Source organism: Anser anser, assembly GCF_964211835.1.
Source record: "Anser anser genome assembly, chromosome: 4".
Lineage (NCBI taxonomy): Eukaryota > Metazoa > Chordata > Aves > Anseriformes > Anatidae > Anser > Anser anser.
In genome coordinates, this window is record NC_139724.1 from 22,924,321 (window position 1) to 22,943,199 (window position 18,879).

Consider the following 18,879-nt stretch of genomic DNA (forward strand, 5'->3'; position numbering starts at 1 on the left):
GGTTACAGATAAGCTACATGAGCTTGCAGCCCAGAAAGTTACATCAAAAGAAGCATGACCAGCAGGTCGAAGGAGGTGATTCTCCCCCTCTGCTCCACTCTGGTGAGACCCCACCTGAAGTATATGTTCAGCTCCGGGGCCCCCAACACAAGAAGGACATGGACCTGTTGGAGTGAGTCCAGAGGAGGGCCACAAAGATCATCAGAGGGCTGAAGCACCTCTCCTATGGAGGGAAGCTAAGACAGTTCAGACTGGAGAAGTGAAGGCTCTGGGGACACCTTGTAACAGCCTTCCAGTACCTAAAGGGGGCCTACAGGAAAGATGAGGAGAGACTCGATGGTCCTTGTGGGTCCCTTCCAGTGCGGGATATTCATGATTCTATGATTGTTTCAGTGGCAGAAAGTGATTAAGTTATATGACTCTATCAGGGAGTGTAGTGACAGGACAAGGGGTAATGGTTTTAAAACTAAAAAAAAGGTAGATTTATATTAGATATAAGGAAGACATTTTTCACTCAGAGGGCGATGAGGCACTGGCATGGGTTGCCCAGAGAAGCTGTGGATGCCCCATCCCTGGAGGTGTTCAAGGCCAGGCTGGATGGGGCTTTGGGCAACCTGGGCTGGTGGGAGGTGTCCCTGCCCATGGCAGGGGGTTGGAGCTGGATGGGCTTTAAGGTCCCTTCCAAACCAAAGCATCCTATGATTCTATGAAGCACTATTATACAAGTAATTTTCTAAAAGCTATGTATATCTTACCTCTGATTTTAGTTTCCTCTTCAAAAAAGTATTTCTTTTCATGGAAAAAGACTACTGGTTAGACTGTTACTACTCCTATATTCTGTAGTTCAGATATTATTCTTACTGTTAACTTGCAAAATTGACAGGAAGGTTAAGTTCCAAAAAAGGAATACAGTAAGTATTTAATTCCTTACTGGTTACAGCATTCATTAATCAGTGGTAATTTACATTAATATAAATACATTGATCCTTCTCTGAGGGCCCTCTCTTGTGAGTAATTTCATCCTCCACCAGACATTATGAGATATATTAAGAAATGGCATTTCAACAAATGAGAATGGCTTGACTATAAGAGAAATGCCCAATTAATAACCAAATGGGAAAAAAAATGATTTCTTTAAGTTTTATATTGCACTACCTAATATTATTGAAATATTCAAAGAAAATGCACCTATATTCCTTCATAAATTCCAGTGAAGAAAACAATGTAGCAACATTCATTGTTCATTGAAGTGATCAGATTTCTTATTTGTTTGTTTGTTTTTTCATTCGTGTCATTTTAGCAAAGCTTTCTGCTGCTGCTTTGCAATACGGGGATTTCATAGAAGATAAATCGTTAAAGAGAAACGATATGTAAAGAATGTAATGCTAATATTTTCACTACATTAAAAATATGGTTTGGGGCTCAGATCTAAGCATACAGTAACATACAACTGTTTATCCAGAGGAGTAGGTACAGGGAAGAGCTACATCGACATTTGCTCTGAGGTGTTCCCAGAATGACAGAAGAATCATTTTTACACTAACAGGCAGGAAGGATTATCTCAATGTTCTTCTCACTTGTGTATATTCCATAAAACAATCTGATAAGAGGAACTGACAAAAACCAGACAAAAACTCCTCTGATTAATTTGGACTGGTATTTCCCAAAGTATTTTCTATCACATTAAATTTTAATTATTAATTCAAATTAAGTCATCTACACAAAGACAAAAATATCAAGATGCAGAAGGAACAAGATATAAAAGAAGAAATAAAACCTCTGACAGATGAGGGAAAGTTAGGACACCTTAAAAACACTCCTTTAATGCATACAGGTATTGAAAGAAGCTAAGGCTGAAACTATGCGTGATAAAATCAAGACAATGTCTTTCAAAACTACTTGGTCTATTTACCTGTCTGTCACATAGCTAATCCAATCCTTTATTATACAGTGGAAATATTTGTCCTTTATGTGTCAAAGTTTTAAGTTCTGTGGAATGGGTTGTCTGATACAATATGGGTGAGAGAGTCCGGGGATCAGAAATGACAAGAAAGAAAAATCTGATAAAAATTCTTTACAAGTAAATCAAGTGGACTTGTGTCAAAAAAAAAACAGAAAAAACTTGTGCTTCACATATGTTTTCCATATGATGCCTAAGAGCTAGAAACTCCTTGCTTCAAATTTCTATAAGATCTTCCAAAGTTTTTTTTCTGTACGCTCCATATTGCCAGTCTTAATTTAAAAGTACAGTCAGTATGTAAGAAAACAGTAAAATAGTAATCCAAATCCATAACTAGAATACTGCTATGCTGTAGGTGCAGATTCATTAAAGTTTTTTTGCAGCACATGGTAAATTACAAATCTATTTTGCATAGTCATCGGGAGACACTGTTATTCAGTCAGTATTATAATCCCCAGCTGTCATTTGGCCAAATAAACTGGAAAATGAGAAAGTGAGAAACGTTTACATTTATAACATTTATAATATGTTATCAGCATTAAGCCTAGCTCAGTAGGAACGAAACCTAGATTTTGGCAGCTGAAAGGCTACAAACAAGTAGGAGGGAAGGTGAAATGAGGGCCTGTCTGTGACAGGTGTCAGAGACCCAGATTGCACACAAGAAATTATTTCTGCAGAGCACCTAAGACTTCAAGAGTGTTTGACAGAATAATAACGTAGAGAAGAAAAAAACACTGGAAAAGAAGGTCCTGACCTAACACTACCAGGGAACAGCATAAAATCAAGGAACAGCACCAGCACCTGAGACCACCACAAGACCAACATGAGAAGGACTGTCCCGCAGACGTGCAGAAGACCTGTTCAAATCTTACTTAAAATCTTAGTTTTGCCTTTTTGTAAAAGTCATAGAGTTAATTTGCATTGACGTCTCATTTCCTGTGACACAATATCTCATTCTGTATTTCTTTTCTGCTGCTAAAGTAATCCAGAAAATCCCCATGCCCTCTCCTTTCTCCCCGTCAGCTAGCCCAGCTAGTGAGGGAGTGATGGCAGTCCTCACGTAGTGATTCTCTCGGAGCTTCGCTTGGTGAAAAGTCTGAGAGGAACCTGCTATACGGCATAAAAGAATTACTGCCAATGGAAGTAACTCCATGTGCTAGCAGAAGGTGGCCAGTGTAAAGTCTGAACCAAGTGGGGACTGTGACAGTGCCTCACAGAAACAAATGGCAGAAACAAAAAGCTTTCAGACATTTGCAACACCAAAAATACTAGTACAAACTGGAACAGAAAGAATAATGACAATCTATTCAACCAATATCTCGGACAAACTTCTGAAACTTAAAGGCTGAAAGCTCTAGGAGGCTGCATCTCTTTGTTACTTGGCTTGTCACCAGTATGAGCAACATATTCTGACACACTCAGTTTTGGACAAGAACTGCAGAATGCTTAATTAATTCAGGCCTATTTTAAGTTGGGGTTAAAATTTTTCTACTTATCTTTACATATTTGATTTGGCTACTATTTTACTTTTATTATTGCTACTAATTAAAATAAAGGAAGAAAATAAAAAAGACTGTGACTCCATGGAAAGTAGGTAAGAAAGTAACAGACCCTCCTTCTCCTTCAAAAAGAAAAAAAAGAAATAGATAATTCTTGAGGAAATGTGCTGTAGTACTTGATGGGAGCAGTTATGGAGGTAACCTGACCGTAATAAGAAAAATAAGACATAAAACAAGACACAGACCAAAGAAAAAGTTTGCCAGCCTGAAATCTCAACCTGAGAAACAGGCCTGAGCACTTGCCCCTGCTTACTAACTGCCCCAAATATATCCTTCCTTCCTTCCTTCCTTCCTTCCTTCCTTCCTTCCTTCCTTCCTTCCTTCCTTCCTTCCTTCCTTCCTTCCTTCCTTCCTCCCTCCCTCCCTCCCTCCCTCTATTTGCCTGATTAATCACAGTACTCTTGCAGGTGGTTATTTGTGCTGACTTGTAATAAACAGAAATCTTTACTGAACAAAGCCTCTGTGTCCTTGTGTATCAGAGAATCCTGTGAACTCACTGTTAGGCAGGCTACATGCCTGTGGGCCAGGTAGCTGCATGCCTGTGGGCCTTTTGGATTGTGACATTGACAGTGAAAATGCTATTGCAAATCAGGCTAATGGAAAACTAAGGATGCACTATATTGAAATATGTATTTTAAAGGGAACTTGGTAAAAACTTATACACATACACATGTATGCATATAATACTTATACACATACACATAAGACTTATACACATACACATAAAAAACATTCAGGATGCTTGTATGTTTGGGTGCTTAAAGAAGCATCCAGAAGCCTACCAGTAATGGAGACAGATACAATTCTAATCTAAGTGGGGAGGTGGTACACACACAGACAGTGAGCAAGCAAAACTCCCTTAAGTTCCCACCAGCAAATTTGCCCTTGAATAAATAAATAAGGAAAGTGACAGAATGAGGGTTATTATAAAATGCAGTAGATAGAAAATATTGACTATATTGCCAATATGCCCATTGAGAATAAATAGACAAAGGAATATTTCCAATAACTGAATATTTTTAGACACTGTGTTGGAAAGTCTCAAACGAACTAGGCACCATTCTAGTTGTAACTAAAATCAGAAAGGGACCAAAACCTTTTCAGGTGCAATTTTTTAGAAAAAGTGGCATTCATATCCCTGTATCTGTTAGACTCTTAGCTGCATTATAATATCATATAATTTCATACACTTCTTGTAATACTATGACATAACAGATGCTGGTTATTCCTTGTATTGGCCTCCTGTATAGTTTGAACAGCTCTCATAACTCTATTTCACTGTATTTCCTGGGTCTATATCATAATTTATAAATCACGTTACTGCTGTGGTCTGCTTACGGCATATACTTGATTATCTTACATGAAGTCCGTTAGCTACAGGTTTCTTTGTTTTTCCTCAACTTTGAAACATCTAGTTTTTTTAAACTCGTCTTCTTCGTTTTAAGTATTCTGAACACTTTTTCTCTTTTTATTGTTATATTTTCTAAGGTATTTCTAGGTTTTTCTTTAAGCTGCATGTGATTCCTTTATTTTTCTCAATTGACTGTAATAATTTCTTTCCTTCTATCCTTTATATTACTTTATTTACTTCCAATGTTATCTGCCTAAGTAAAAAATACACCTTCCGATGGAAGGAAATTTCCAATGGAATCTGTCAGTAAGCCGCGCTGATACCTGTGTTGTTTGACATATTTAATGTTTCAAACTATATAAGGAAACGAATGAATAGCTGAGATGATAAAACTGGGTGACGACAAGAAAATATAAACTTAGGCTGCATTTACAAGCATGATATGGACACAGAAATGGTGTATAAAATACAATGTTGGTAAATACAAACCACATAGGGTCTTTCACAGAAAAGACTAAACAAATAATGCCTCCAGTAACTGAAAAAAGAAATGTAAGAGAGAAATTGACATAAGGAGGACAGGAGGACTAGGACATGACAATTATGTAATAATTCAAGAGCACAGCACGAAATCAAGGAATGTTAAAAACAAACAATGATTTAAACACTTTTGCAAAATTGCTACACCATGTTATGGATATGAGAAGTATAAAAAGCTTTAAAATATTAGACAGTAGAGATGTCCATGGCTGTGAAGTCTAAATCTTATCTTGAAGAGAACCTGTCCTAGACAGAGGTTACGTTATGTTTAAAATATCGATAGAAAAAAATTATCTGGATGTAAACAGGGGACGTTTGATGTTGCTCATGAGCACTTAAAAAGTCTTAAGCTCTGTTTGGCTTGTATGATTAGATTGATGTAGATTAGCATGCATTTAGCACGTCATAAGTCAAGTCAAGGTAGCAAGTAAGTGGAAAACGAATGAGAAAAGAGCTGGAAAGACATATTTAATTAATGGTTAGGGCATATAATTAACTAAACAGTAGATGTTGTAAATCAAACGTAGTATTTGGTTTACTTCAAAAAGTGAACTATACAAGAATAGCACTATGATTCTCATCCCCTAAGGGTAGAGAAGCCATCTGACACAAAAGAATATTGTTTCTTTGGAGCAACTGTTCACATGACTGTGATCCTCTCTGTCCTGGTCCTGGTGATATGCTTTTTCAGCTACATCAACTCTGCCTGGACAACCTCTCAAAACTAATAAACCTGACATCCCAGATGGAAGCTGCAAAATACTACATATGCTGCAGGTGAAAGTAGCTGAAAGTTGGCTGAAAGTTAGAGGGGACACCACAAAACAGAAGAAGAAGAAGAAGAAGAAAAAGAAGAAGAAGAAGAACAACAACAACAACCACCACCACCACCATTGAATTTGTAATAAAGTATTCGTTAAATGACTCTATTTTTGGCCACTATCTGAGACAAAGAGTACAGGACTAAACTACAGCAAACATGAGTTTACATCCTTCTGTTAGTCTTGAACTATTTTCTCTTGTGTTTTGTACAGTTTGAGATGTTCTTACTTAATTCTTGCACAAACGCTCAGTTTTTCTCAGATACTTATCATAAAAGTTAATAAATAATCCCATATGCAGAAAAACACTTTATAGACCAGCAATATGATAACCCTCTTAAGACTGCCTAGAATACCATGTTCACTACTGACCATGTATGCCAAAGCTGGGGAGTTTGACCAGTATGTAGAATGAGCACAGTATATCATTTTTTTCTAAGAGACATCAAATGGACATAAAATTTTCCAAAGGTGCAAATGACTGGAATCTCTTAAAACAGTTATCAGGTGAGGTTATCATGACCAACCAAAGAAACTGAGGCTCAGTATTAAGAAATCCTGTACAACAATCAGTTTAACAATTCAAGGAATTAACTCATACCAAAGTTATGAAGCTAACATTTTGCTTTGTCAGATTCTAAGATCCAGTTCTGTCAGCATTAAGAGTCTGGCTTTTAACATCTTAACACCAAATTATGAGAGACTTTCTAGGCCTTTAATGCGGAAATATCTCCAGGAAGCTTCCGTCAAAATTTCCACCTCCCATTCCGAAAGGAAACCGAAAGCAACCAATTACCAAATGAAATGAAGGACCTAACACTGGAATGTAAGAAATACAGGAAAAGACTGCATATTTTTCAGAAACTCAACAAGAAATACGAGACAAATTTCTAAAAAGATATTTTAGTATGTCAATAAAGCTTTATGAAAAACAAGTCCCGCTGTTCTACCCACTTATGCTAGGACTGAAATTGGTCCATAGTGATTAATTTGAACTAAGCAGAGTATGTACGGTACATGGTTCAGTTATTGACCCACAGCACTTTCAGGTTCCTCTGAGAATGCTATGTCTAGTGGTTCCAGTGCTGATGCGTGAAATGTTCTAACAAACCAGAAATCAATGCAGAGTGCACAGTAAACAGACACAGTCAATGAGCTATTCATTACCTTTTGTAAACCTTCAGTATAATTGGAGTGTGGTCAATTTATAAACTGTAATCAACTGTGGCTTTATTTAATCTTATATAAAACAAAACCAAGAAGCTTCATGTTTATCTAGTCATAAGAACATGAAACTGGATAGGTAAGTAATTAGATACCCAAATGCAATTGTCCATCAGATAAAATATCACATTTGTCTGCTTGATCTCTGATAGATGCTGTTTAGTAAACACCTCAGTACTGTAGCCAGCCAAGATAGTTTTTTGTGATACTTTTATTAGTGGTTTTTTTTTTTGATCAGTAATTAAAACCAAAATCCCACATGCATTTTAAAATAAATTGTTGCCTTCAGGATAGCAATTTCTGCTACCAAAAGAGGGCACAGAGGATATGCATATCAGAAATAATGAATGTTTATTCTTACTTACTGATAGAAACTTTTTTTATCATAAACCTAATTAAAATTGGTAAAGGACAAAGTTAGCCTTTTCATTTTAAATTGAAATAAAAATAATAATAAAATAAACATAATCAAATAAACATCATACAAAACGTTTGGATAGCTTCTAAAAATAATCAGTCTATGAAAGATGACTAGCTTCAATGGTGAGCAGCCATACAGGATTTAGTTCAAAGCCCTGAATATAAAGAACAAGGAGCAAAGAAGGCTACATGGCACTGGAAAGTTTAAAGGAAACTGATTTGCTTTACCATTCATGTGTTACTTCCTTCCCACTGACAAATGGATTCAGGGCTTCTAGATAACTTGTCCCTCCTTTTTGTTCAGTTTGCTTCAGTTTATCCTGCTGGGCTTTCAGAATGGCTAGGTAAATTTTCAGCTATTGGGTCCTGTACAGTGTCTTTTTTAATTCCTTCAGTGAACGTTTTGAGTCCTGCACTGTCAGTAGATGTAGAGGATTTCAGTGCCTTACATGATACAGTTCTTCGATGGGAATGTTTACACAGTTTTAGTAGTGCAGCCTGACCATGCTCTGAGCCAACAGAAACCACACGGTGTGATCATATTGCAGAGTCTAGGCTATCATACTTCATTTTACTGCTGGGTTAATTGCAGCCATGTGGTTTCATGGCTCAGTGCACAAGCAGAATGAACTTCTCTCTGCCTGAAGCATTAGACAAGTGAACTTGATAATGTCTCTGTGGGCATTATCCCAGACAGTGGCAGCTTCCCTCACTGTAAGCTCAAGGGAAAGAGTGAAATAAAGGAAACTTAATGGAGGTAAGACACAGAAGGATGAGTGACTTAGATGCACACACCCCAAGCCATTAACATCATACCTAAATAAATACATATATATATCATGTCTGTCTCTGCCCAGGTTAAGCAGATGAGTCTTTCTGAATGAGCTGAACATTTCTCAGCAAAGTGCCCTTGCTGCTAAGATGGTTAATGGGAGGTTAACAGCTGCATTAGGTGAAGTATCATGAGCAGGTCAAGAGAGGAGATCCTTCACCTCTACTCAGGCCACACCTGGAGTGCTGGGTCCAGTTCTGGGCCCTGCAGTACAAGAGAGACGTGAACATCCAGGAAGGAGTCCAACATAGGGCCATCAAGATGACCAAGGGACTGGAGCACCTTTCCTATGAGGAGAGGCTGAGAGAGCTGGGGCTGTTCAGCCTGGAGAAGAGGAAGCTCCGGGGGGATCTCAGAAATGTCTCTAAATACCCGAAGGGAGGGTGGAAAGAAGACAGAGCCAAGCTCTTTTCTGTGATTCCCAGTGGAGAAAATGGGCACAAACTGGAACACGAGGTTCCATCTGAAAACCGGGAAGCATTTCTTTACTGTGCGTGTGACGGACCGCTGGAAAAGGTTGTCCAGAGAGACTGTGAAGATCTTCAAAAGCCACCTGGACATGGTCCTGGGCAACCTGCTCAGTGTGTCCCTGCTTTAACTCAGTGGTGGACCAGATGGCTTCCAGAGGTGCCTTCCAACTTCAACCATTCTGTGATTCTGTGATTATGCTGCTGCTGTCAACCTCTCCAAAATACTCCTCTGAAAAAGATGTTTCTAAATCTGTATGATGTCTGAATCTGAGAGGATGAGCTGAATGCATGTCAGACTTTGTTCTGACACTGTTAATGAAAAATTATAGCCTAGCAAGGGCAAACTAATCAGGAAAGAAACATATGATGTGAGACAAGTGCCTTACCTAAGCCATAGGGTATTAAAAACAACTCAAAAATAAAGTTCAGAAAACCCAACTGTCTAGGCAGTTAAACATTTTTAAATACAAGACTTTTATATACAGGGAATGAATAATCAATGCTTCAAAACGTTCAAAACTTTTTATTTAAATTTCTTCAGCCAGCTATGCTCATATCACCTCACATTAAATATATGCTGTATCAATGCTATATTGATGAAGATTGTCAACTATGTAATAAAGCCAAAGATCGGATTTAGGTTAGTTATTGACTACTAGATCTGGAAAGTTTGTTACTTCCACTGGTATATTTAGATAATAAAAGAAATACTCTACCTCTTCCATTCCTCCTCTTTATGCTAACTTATTTGCTTATCAGTCCTGTTAATTGTTACTAGGTTTTTTTTGTTTGTTTATAAATAAAAGAGTTGGCTGCACTTCCAGGTTATATAGATTTCAAATTAATGTGTTTTTCGTATACAATACAGCTTTATTAATACATGGAACAATTTTTGTTTCAGTAGTTTTTAAGTAGGAAATAAAAAAGCACTAAATATTGGAACTTTTTTCTCTCCAAAGGATTCGACTATAACATGAATATTGATGAAAAAGTCAAAGAAATACTATCTAATCTTTTCCCCTTAAGACTCTACCCATATGAATTGCTATTTTCTTGAAAGAAACTGGAAGGCCTGAAACACAATTTCATTCTTTGCCAGTGCGTTCAGCAACAAATCAAAAGAGGCACACATGTATATACATTTATTTGAGTGACTTAGGGAAAAAATGTGGCAGAGACCCCATAGAAAACTCTCCTTTCAAGGTCTTATAAAATAAGGTGAATAAAAGATAGAACTATCTGGAAACTGAGCCAGATTAAATATTACTTTGCTTTTATGTATCATATTTCGCTTTTTTTTTTAATGTGCCATATATTTAAAATTATTATTAATAATCTATTTTAATGCTAGGTGCAATTTTAAAAACATCAAGCAGGAAACAAGCAGATTCCAAAAATGCCAAGAAAATGCATATTTATTAACAAATATTCCAAAATTCTATACAAAGATGAATATTTGTGAGAATGGATTTGCATACTCTGTGAGCATGTGATTTTTAATTAGTTTATTGCAATGGGCTCGAATTGTAGTTTAGTTTTGAAGGACAGCTGTCCTTGAGTACTGTTCAGTGAGAATGTAATTATCAAAAACATTCTGGTTAAGTGACTGTTCTATTGTGGGACTAAATTGAAATTAACATCTCAGAGATCTGTACTCCTTTTTCTTTTTTATATGTTTTTACTTTTATTTCCTAACTACCTGTTCTAGTAAAAAATCATCTTTGTTGTATCTTTCATCCAAGATTTATCATTATCCCTCAAAGTATTCCACAACACCAGACACTGAGGTAAAACCAGAAGCATGTTTGACAATGGAGCACAAGAACAGGCAGTAAGATGAAGAACATGAGAGTTGCTAAAGACTTTGACACAGCTCAAACTCTCTGAAACTATAATACAAATTTGAAGACGCTCAAAAAATATTTTGGTTTTTGATGGAGGGAAGTACCGCTGCTAAAAAATAGTATGAATAAAATATAGTTATATTTTCCTTAATACTGCTGGGTCATGAATATTAAGAGTGGTATTACAGTCTACAAGTAAGTGAAGCAAAGCAGACAAGACAAAATAAAATGAAAAAAAAATCCTAAAATGAATGTATATTTGGCAAGGTGCCATCGTATCATATTCAAATGAAAAGCTATAGAAAAGACTGTTCTAACATCATATGCTCAATGAACTGCTATATACCTATTGATTATTATTCTGAACATCCAGACACAGCAGTTTTGGAGAACACTACGTAGCTGCTATATAAAAATCTGTCTTTTGTTAGCTGTGTTAGTAATGACTACACCACAACTTTATTATTATGAATTTACCTTTTTTCCCAATAAAGTATAATTTTATTCTAATAGTTTTGTGGAAAAAGTATCAAATTCATTTAATCAATGCTAAAAAATATAAATAATCAAACTTGGATCCCTATTTGATGCCATCAAGTTACAGGACAAAACTTTTACAAATGACAGCATTCCCTGTTGAAATAGAAAGTTTAGAATCAGGTTATCTGACTGTATCCCCATTAATGCTAATCCTATCAATCACTATTAAAAGCCTTCTAGTCACCATGAAAATAAATAAATAAATAAAAGAACAGAAACATTAGTTGAAGAACTGCTACATGGATCCAATTTTCTGTGAAGCTTTGTGAACCTTGTGAAGCTCCATCTCACTGTTACAAAGTGATCACAAGATAACGAGAATCATTCAAGCCAAGATAGGTTCTCTGTTGGTTTCTCTACAATATGCAGTCTTGTAACCCAGTAAATAACAGTGTTGCCATCAGTTCTGACAGATCAGAGGCTTTGTATTAACAGAACAACAAGCTTCAAGGATTTAAGACTTGTCTTGGCCTAGCTGGAAATTTGTTTTAGCTTGTTTACCTGTTGCAGCAATTACCTACAACCAAATACAATTGCAATTGTGCATTACATATTTTATTCCAACAAATAGAGAGCAACAAGACGCAGTTATACTGTATTGAGTGAATGACTAGGAAAAAAATGCAGCACAGAAGAACATGGGCACAGGATGGCTCCTTACTGGAGAACCCAAGGCTACGAGTTACGTTCTCGAGGTGTATAACCTCGGGAGCTGGGCAAAACCAGCGTTAAGGATAACAACGAGCTAGTATTCACCTTGGATAAAACATACAACACCTAGTGAATCTGAATACAACCTGGAAGAACAACCGAATGAGGAAAGAATAAGCATGCAGGTGGTGGTAGAAAACATATCCAAACGACCAAGAGTGAAAGGAAGAAAACATGAACTTCAAGATCAACAACGGCCACAATGGAAGACCCAGGATGCTGATGACTCCCTCTAAGCAACTGCCTTCCCTCTCCCTATTTCCCCAAGCCACCGACCTTGGGACCTAGGGGGGCAGTGAGAGACTGAGCACAACACAGAGCAAGGGGCAGATACTAGAAAATTATTAGTTTTAGTTATTATTCCTCATTATCAGGAATAACCTGTAAAAACTGAGTAATTTGTACCATAAGTGTTAGCATCACTGTAACTGGATTAATTAGACTCTGATTAGACTGCTAAGACTGTAATTAGGCTAAAAACTCTTGGTCTTACGTATAAGGTTCAGTTATTTGACCTATGCAGACTACAAATTGTATCGCAACCACTGCTGGGCTGTAATTTAGATGCAGAAAAAAATAGTAACTGTTGGACAGAAAAAATGTTCCATTTACATAGCTCAAATGGGGATCAAAGCAGCTTTCTGATTTATTAATGAGAAATAATTAACTAGCAATCAGTGAACTTTACATCCATGATTAACAATACAACAGACAAACTATGATACCAGACACTTCCAAAAATGTTGATAAACACCTATTAATTTCTAAACACCCTTCTATAACCAATCCCACAGAGTTCTAAGCACACCCACAGAGTTAAGGGGAACGCAGCAAAACCTGGGTTGCAGGCAAGATCCTCTCTCTTGGAGTGTATGTTACCCTATTTACACAAACTTCATGTGAGAGAGGTACGTGCTCTAGCTTTGTGTGTACCTGTGCCTCTCCCTACATTGTGCTAATCCAGCTGCTGGTGCGAAAGTGCACCTTGGAGGTCACACATGTGCACGCAAGGCGAGTCCCTCTTTGATGCATCTCGTACCGTAGTGATAGGAGACTTCCGGCACTGTCAGAAGAGGTTTGACTGCTGCTCTGTTTCCACTGAATGGTGTTTCCTCACATGCTACATGCTTACTTTTCTAGCATTTCTGTTAATGCTAACTCCTCCATTATTGCAGAAATCTTTTCATAGTTCCTTGGTGACTATTCAAACAGTCTGAGGGTTGTTTTCCCCTTTAGCTTAATCAGTTTCAGGAGAAAAAAAAAAAACAACCTTAAGCTAGTTTTGGGTCTCTCCTTCCCACACGCCTTCAGTGCTCACATCCCTGGCTTAACATCTGTTGTTACCGAGGGTGGGCTGTGCTGGCAGCCCTACAGTAACAGATTGGTGGATAACATAAGCAACTTAGGCTGCAAAAATGCAGTGCAAAAGGAAGGTGAAAAGATCTTAAGTACATACCTAAGAGGTCACAGGATAAGCAGGGAACCAGAGGGTATCAGAAAAGCTTAACAGAGATGTGCAAGGTCATAGAAATAGAATACCATTCAGACTAGAAACTGTAAGATATTTCAGAGATTGACTTGACAAAGGAGACCTACACAGAGTCTGACCAATACTGTGGAGTCACGCATTTTATTGTAAATTACTTTGAAAGTCTTAATTACTGCAAGTTACTTGAGGTCCTGTTGAGATTTAGTTAAAATATAATGCCTTTTGGTAGCCTCGGAACATAACCGGTTGTTTTGACTATGAACCAATGTTAGCAACATGAGAAACTCTTTTTGCTCAAAATGTATTTAACCTGTTTGTCTCTCTATAATCCATTATTAAAAATTATAAGCTTCAAGTTTTGTTAATCATTACCTGAGACTACTATAACTGTATTACCGAACTGTATCACCGAACAGGCACAATTCTGTAAGGGTTTACAGGACTACGACTACCACAGGAATATTCACTCACAGGAAGGGATATAACCTGGGAAAAGTGAATCAGAAGCTTATGATTCAGACCTATATCTCATTCTGCTTATATTGAAATTACGTTGGCTGGCAATGGCCTCCTTACAAAGCTAACAACATTCAGAGATTTAAGTTACTGAATGCTACTAGCTTGGAACCAGAGAATCCTCAGAAGTCCCTAAACAGTCCTGTTTGGTTGTTGATATGCATTCCACACTTTACGGTGTTCTGAACTTCTTCAAAAACTTCTTCAAAAAATTTGATGGAGATATAAAATGGTTATCTGAAGTAAGAAAAGAAAATTACTGTGTGGGTCCTAACTTCTGGTAGAAATTCTGGCTGAGATACAGATACAGCATATTGTTTTTGCATTCAAATTCTTTCTGGCAAATGTCTCTATCAAAGTTCTGTGAAGTTTCAGAAATGTGAAATAAAGAAAGCTGTAACTTCATGATGAAAACATACCAAGATCTTCCAAGTAAACTAGTTTTATGAAATTTTGTCCTTTGATGGCAAAAAGTAAAATGGATTATTTCTGTGAAAATTTAACATATTTGCTGTTGCAGGCTCACAATGTATCCATAAGCATAAGCCTAGAAGATCTCTTGAAGACCAAACAGAAGAAATAATTGCATACATAGTTCAAGACCAAAGCTGTAGTTTGACAGAATTCATAGCTCCCAGCTAGGATGGGGCTCCATTTAGCTACTCTACACAGCACGTAAATAGGCGCAACTGTGCTTAGTATGTCGAATTCAGAAAAGAAAGAAAGTGGTTAAAGCTGGAGTTTGAACAATATAGAACTTGAAAATTGAGACAATACTTCTCCAGAAATTCTGTCTTCTCTCTTCAGTTTCACAGCTGATTCAGTAGGTTATAAAGAAAACAAAATACTAAATGAATTTTATTTGCATTTTATTTTCCATATTATCAAACTATTTAATTTAGGTAGTTTAATATCTTAACTGAGCCCACAAATAATTAAAACAGTTTTACCAGAAAGTTGTTATGCTTCTGTGCCACATCCCAAAGCCCCAAACCTTTGTACTAGCACGTGCATTTGAAAATGAGCCACAAGTACAAATCTACTTGCGTATACATTCAAGACAGCTATGCTCACCCCTTAGAAGTGAATTAATGTCTAAAACTGTTTTCAGGTAATGAAGCTGTATAAAGTCTACTTTGGCTTCCCCAGTAAATAGTATTAAAAATGGCAAATAATTTCATATCATTGATTTTAAGTTGCAAAGATACATTCACTAATTCTCAAATTAAATCTTGTTCTATACTGCAATACTGTACAACTTTAGAATTTATTTTATTGGTTCTCCAGTTTAATTGAATCCACTTTTCATTTTCATATCTCTATATGGATTTGTACGTACGTATGTATACGTGCTGCTGTCAACATTAAGAAATTTGCTTTCTCATAATGATTCAAGACAAAAGAAAGAAACCGAGAATTCTACGTAAATAAATGATTAATTTGTCTGCAACAGCCAGAAGCAGCTTGACAGACTAGATAATCCGTAACTATATTATTTTCATAGCAAATGCCAAAAAGACATCTGGATACAAGATGTTTTTGAAGGCATACATTTATAAATAAATAGATGACAATTTCAAGAAGACAGCATAATACTTTCTGAAGCGCCTAAGTGGTTTGCAAACCGCTGGCCCCGGTCTCAGATGTCCTGCAACCTGCAGCTGATCGTTTGTGCATGTCTGCATGCAAAAGCCAAAATTGTGGCCATTTATGTACTACCTTGAAAAGTAATCTGTACGCAACGTTTTGTCTTCAGTGAGTCAAGATGCTTGGGATTTTTTGCTAACATGGAAGCTACCAAGTGTTACTAAAGGATAGGTGGCTTTTGAGAAAAATGGCATATAGGTTAAAGTAACACAAATAAGGTTCCAGGCAAAAGATACAACACAGGAGAGATACAGATGGCGAGGAGAGAAACTGGGGATATGTGAGTGGCATATACCCATACACTCTAGGTGTATGCATACTTGGGAAATACATATGTTCTGATTAGCGTGAAGGGGAAAAACAGACAACAAGTTTTTCTCAGACACCATTAGTCAGAAAAAAATGTTATGCAGAAATTACAGAAGTTATAAAAGTTTCAACCAAAGCTGAGTCCAGGAATCTGAGACGAAGACAGCCAGCTAATCCAGAGTGAGGGAAAGCTTAAGTCTATGCACTAGTGATAAACAGATGCCTTTAAACCTCTGGAAGTTTGAACGAAAACCAAGAAAAAAGGAACTCTTTTTTTTTTTTTTTTTCCATAATGTAACTCAGCAAGTCCTATCTTATCTTTTCTCCTGTCTCTAATAACATCACTAGCTGTTTGTAGCTACTGTTGATGAGATGGTGGAAAAAGAGGTATAGTTTAGACTTAGCTGTGTAAATGTAATTTAACAGCTAGACAATGAGAGAATGGGAAAAGAAGGAGGCAGAATAAAAGAGTTGCTACTTTTGTCAGAAAGGTGCAATAAATAACAGCTTAGGATATGCAAAAAATACTTGGTCAGATTTTGGAGTGCTCAATAGTAGTAGTAGTTGATTCTGAACCTGAAAATTATTAATTGAGTGCTAAATTCCTAAAACGGCTATCAATGTAGTCACTGGATGTAGAGATCCTATCTGGCTCCAAATCTTTGGAATGTGTAAGTTAGGGTATGCATGTAACTCAGCTGTAATCAACTCAGTTACACCAGTATGAAATCTGAAAAAATATGTGAATGAGGTCCTGGTGGCTAAGCCAGCTCTATTTAACTTTGTGTTTGTCCAGGATCATACAATCCACGTGCATGAGGAATGCACTTTTGGAAAAAAAAAAAAATTAAACAGATTCTCATGAACAGGTTGATTTTTGAAATGGAAACAGATGAGCAAAAAGCTGCCCTAATAGTGAGTAATAACAACATCCACAATGAGAAAAGCATCTCTGAAATGAAAATTTCAGTAAAGGAAAACCTCTTAAAACTAAACCTACATTTTCCCAATCTGAATTTAGAACAAGCACTAAGTTCTTAATTTAAAGGTGAACTACAATGCACAATTATTTTATAGCTCATTGACACAACAAAATTTACTGCTATATTCAATCTTTTTAAGAAAATAAAATGAGCAGAATGATGAACTGTATTTTGATCACAGAGATAAATATACTGAGAAGCTGCTCTTACACATTTTAAAAATTCTATTGGAATGCTTTCATTTTTAGTAATTACGTTCTTTACAAGAACTAGCCTTAACTTCTAGGAAAATTACTTCTAAAGTAAAGGAGGTGATATAGTTTGAGTATGTAATAATTTTTCATAATCAGTAATCAGTAGATTAGATCTTCAAGGTTGGCTCTACTTAGATACATTTAAGATCAAAAACACTACTCCGGTTAATGCACACAACCTAATAGAAGTACACTTATTTTCCACTGGTGGATGAGCAAAATAGCATATTGCTTTTACAGATAACTTATGTATCACCTGTTTGATAAATACATCTATATTAACTTATAGATTAATGTATTATAACATATTTAGTAATATAAATCAATTTAGTTTACCATAAACATCCGTGAAAATCAGCCCATTGTATTACAAAGGCTTACAAAGATTGCAACAAGGGCAACTTGATACTTTTATCTGTCATATAAATCTCTAGATTGACTACTCTTACAACGGCATTTCACTTTTAACTGTGTTGTACCATTAATCTAGTTGATGCTGAATTAGGTTTATCAGTAGATCACCTCTTGCCAGAATAGACAGCTTTGTCCATCTCCATCCTTGTCAATGCCAATTGTGCTTTCTGAAAATTGCTAAACTGATTTTCATGGCTGACAAATTTTTTGGAGACCATATATGCCACACATCAGATATCCCACTAAGTATCCCAATGGTCAACAGCAAGACAGACTGACAGATGAAAAATCATCAGTAGAAAATACAAGGAAAAAAAATAAGGAAGCAAGAATGAAGCATGATAGCTCTGGTTTGCATTTAGACCTCGCTACGAAAATAGGTATATCCTATAGGAAATGACACTGAGCGGTAACTGAAAATGTTTCAGTCTGATTGCATGCCATCATATACACATATCTCAGATTTTTGTGCTTCAGGGAGTCACCGTTCTAAATTGCAAGACTGTTTTCAGAACTGCTTAGAACTTTTGTTTCAGCTTCTCTAAAAGAAATTAGAAAAGGCTGGCATTATTCACAAATTTCAATTCATCCATGAGAAGCGAATGTTATTCTCTGCTGTCTTAAAAAAAAAAAATCCTGTTGATCTGAGAATGCCCAGTGCTATGGAGTATGCTTTTGTTGCACTGATACCAAGGACACGATTTACAAATGTGCTAGTTGGCAGCTGTAATTAGTTTGGCGGCTACATTCGTCAGTGATTTTGTCTACAATGAAGACAGTCAAACTGTGAATGAAATACAGGTTCTCTCTTAATGAAAGAGCTAAGTATGCCACTTTGCACACATACAGGGGATGAACTAGCTTCTTCTGATATTTCTTCTTGTGACCTTTAAAATGCCACTGGACTCAAGGATTAAAAACAGAAACATGAAATCCTGTATGTTCTGGCACTTAAGCAGCATGTTAGAGAAGGGATAAGGAAAGGCAAAAAATAC

The 18,879-nt window shown here is 36.6% G+C and overlaps 1 protein-coding gene and 1 long non-coding RNA gene across 6 annotated transcripts in view; one reads left to right on the top strand and one right to left on the bottom strand.

The window, feature by feature from the left end:
* LOC310899262 (teneurin-3-like) overlaps window positions 1-18,879 on the bottom strand; it is a 1,088,357-nt gene that overhangs the window by 980,884 nt on the left and 88,594 nt on the right. The window lies entirely within an intron of this gene.
* The window catches only part of LOC310899269, a 70,440-nt gene that overhangs the window by 2,814 nt on the left and 48,747 nt on the right, over window positions 1-18,879 (top strand). Inside the window, exon 2 of the long non-coding RNA XR_014584137.1 lies at window positions 1-18,879. This exon is cut by the window's right edge and continues 48,747 nt beyond it. This is a non-coding gene — a long non-coding RNA (uncharacterized lncRNA).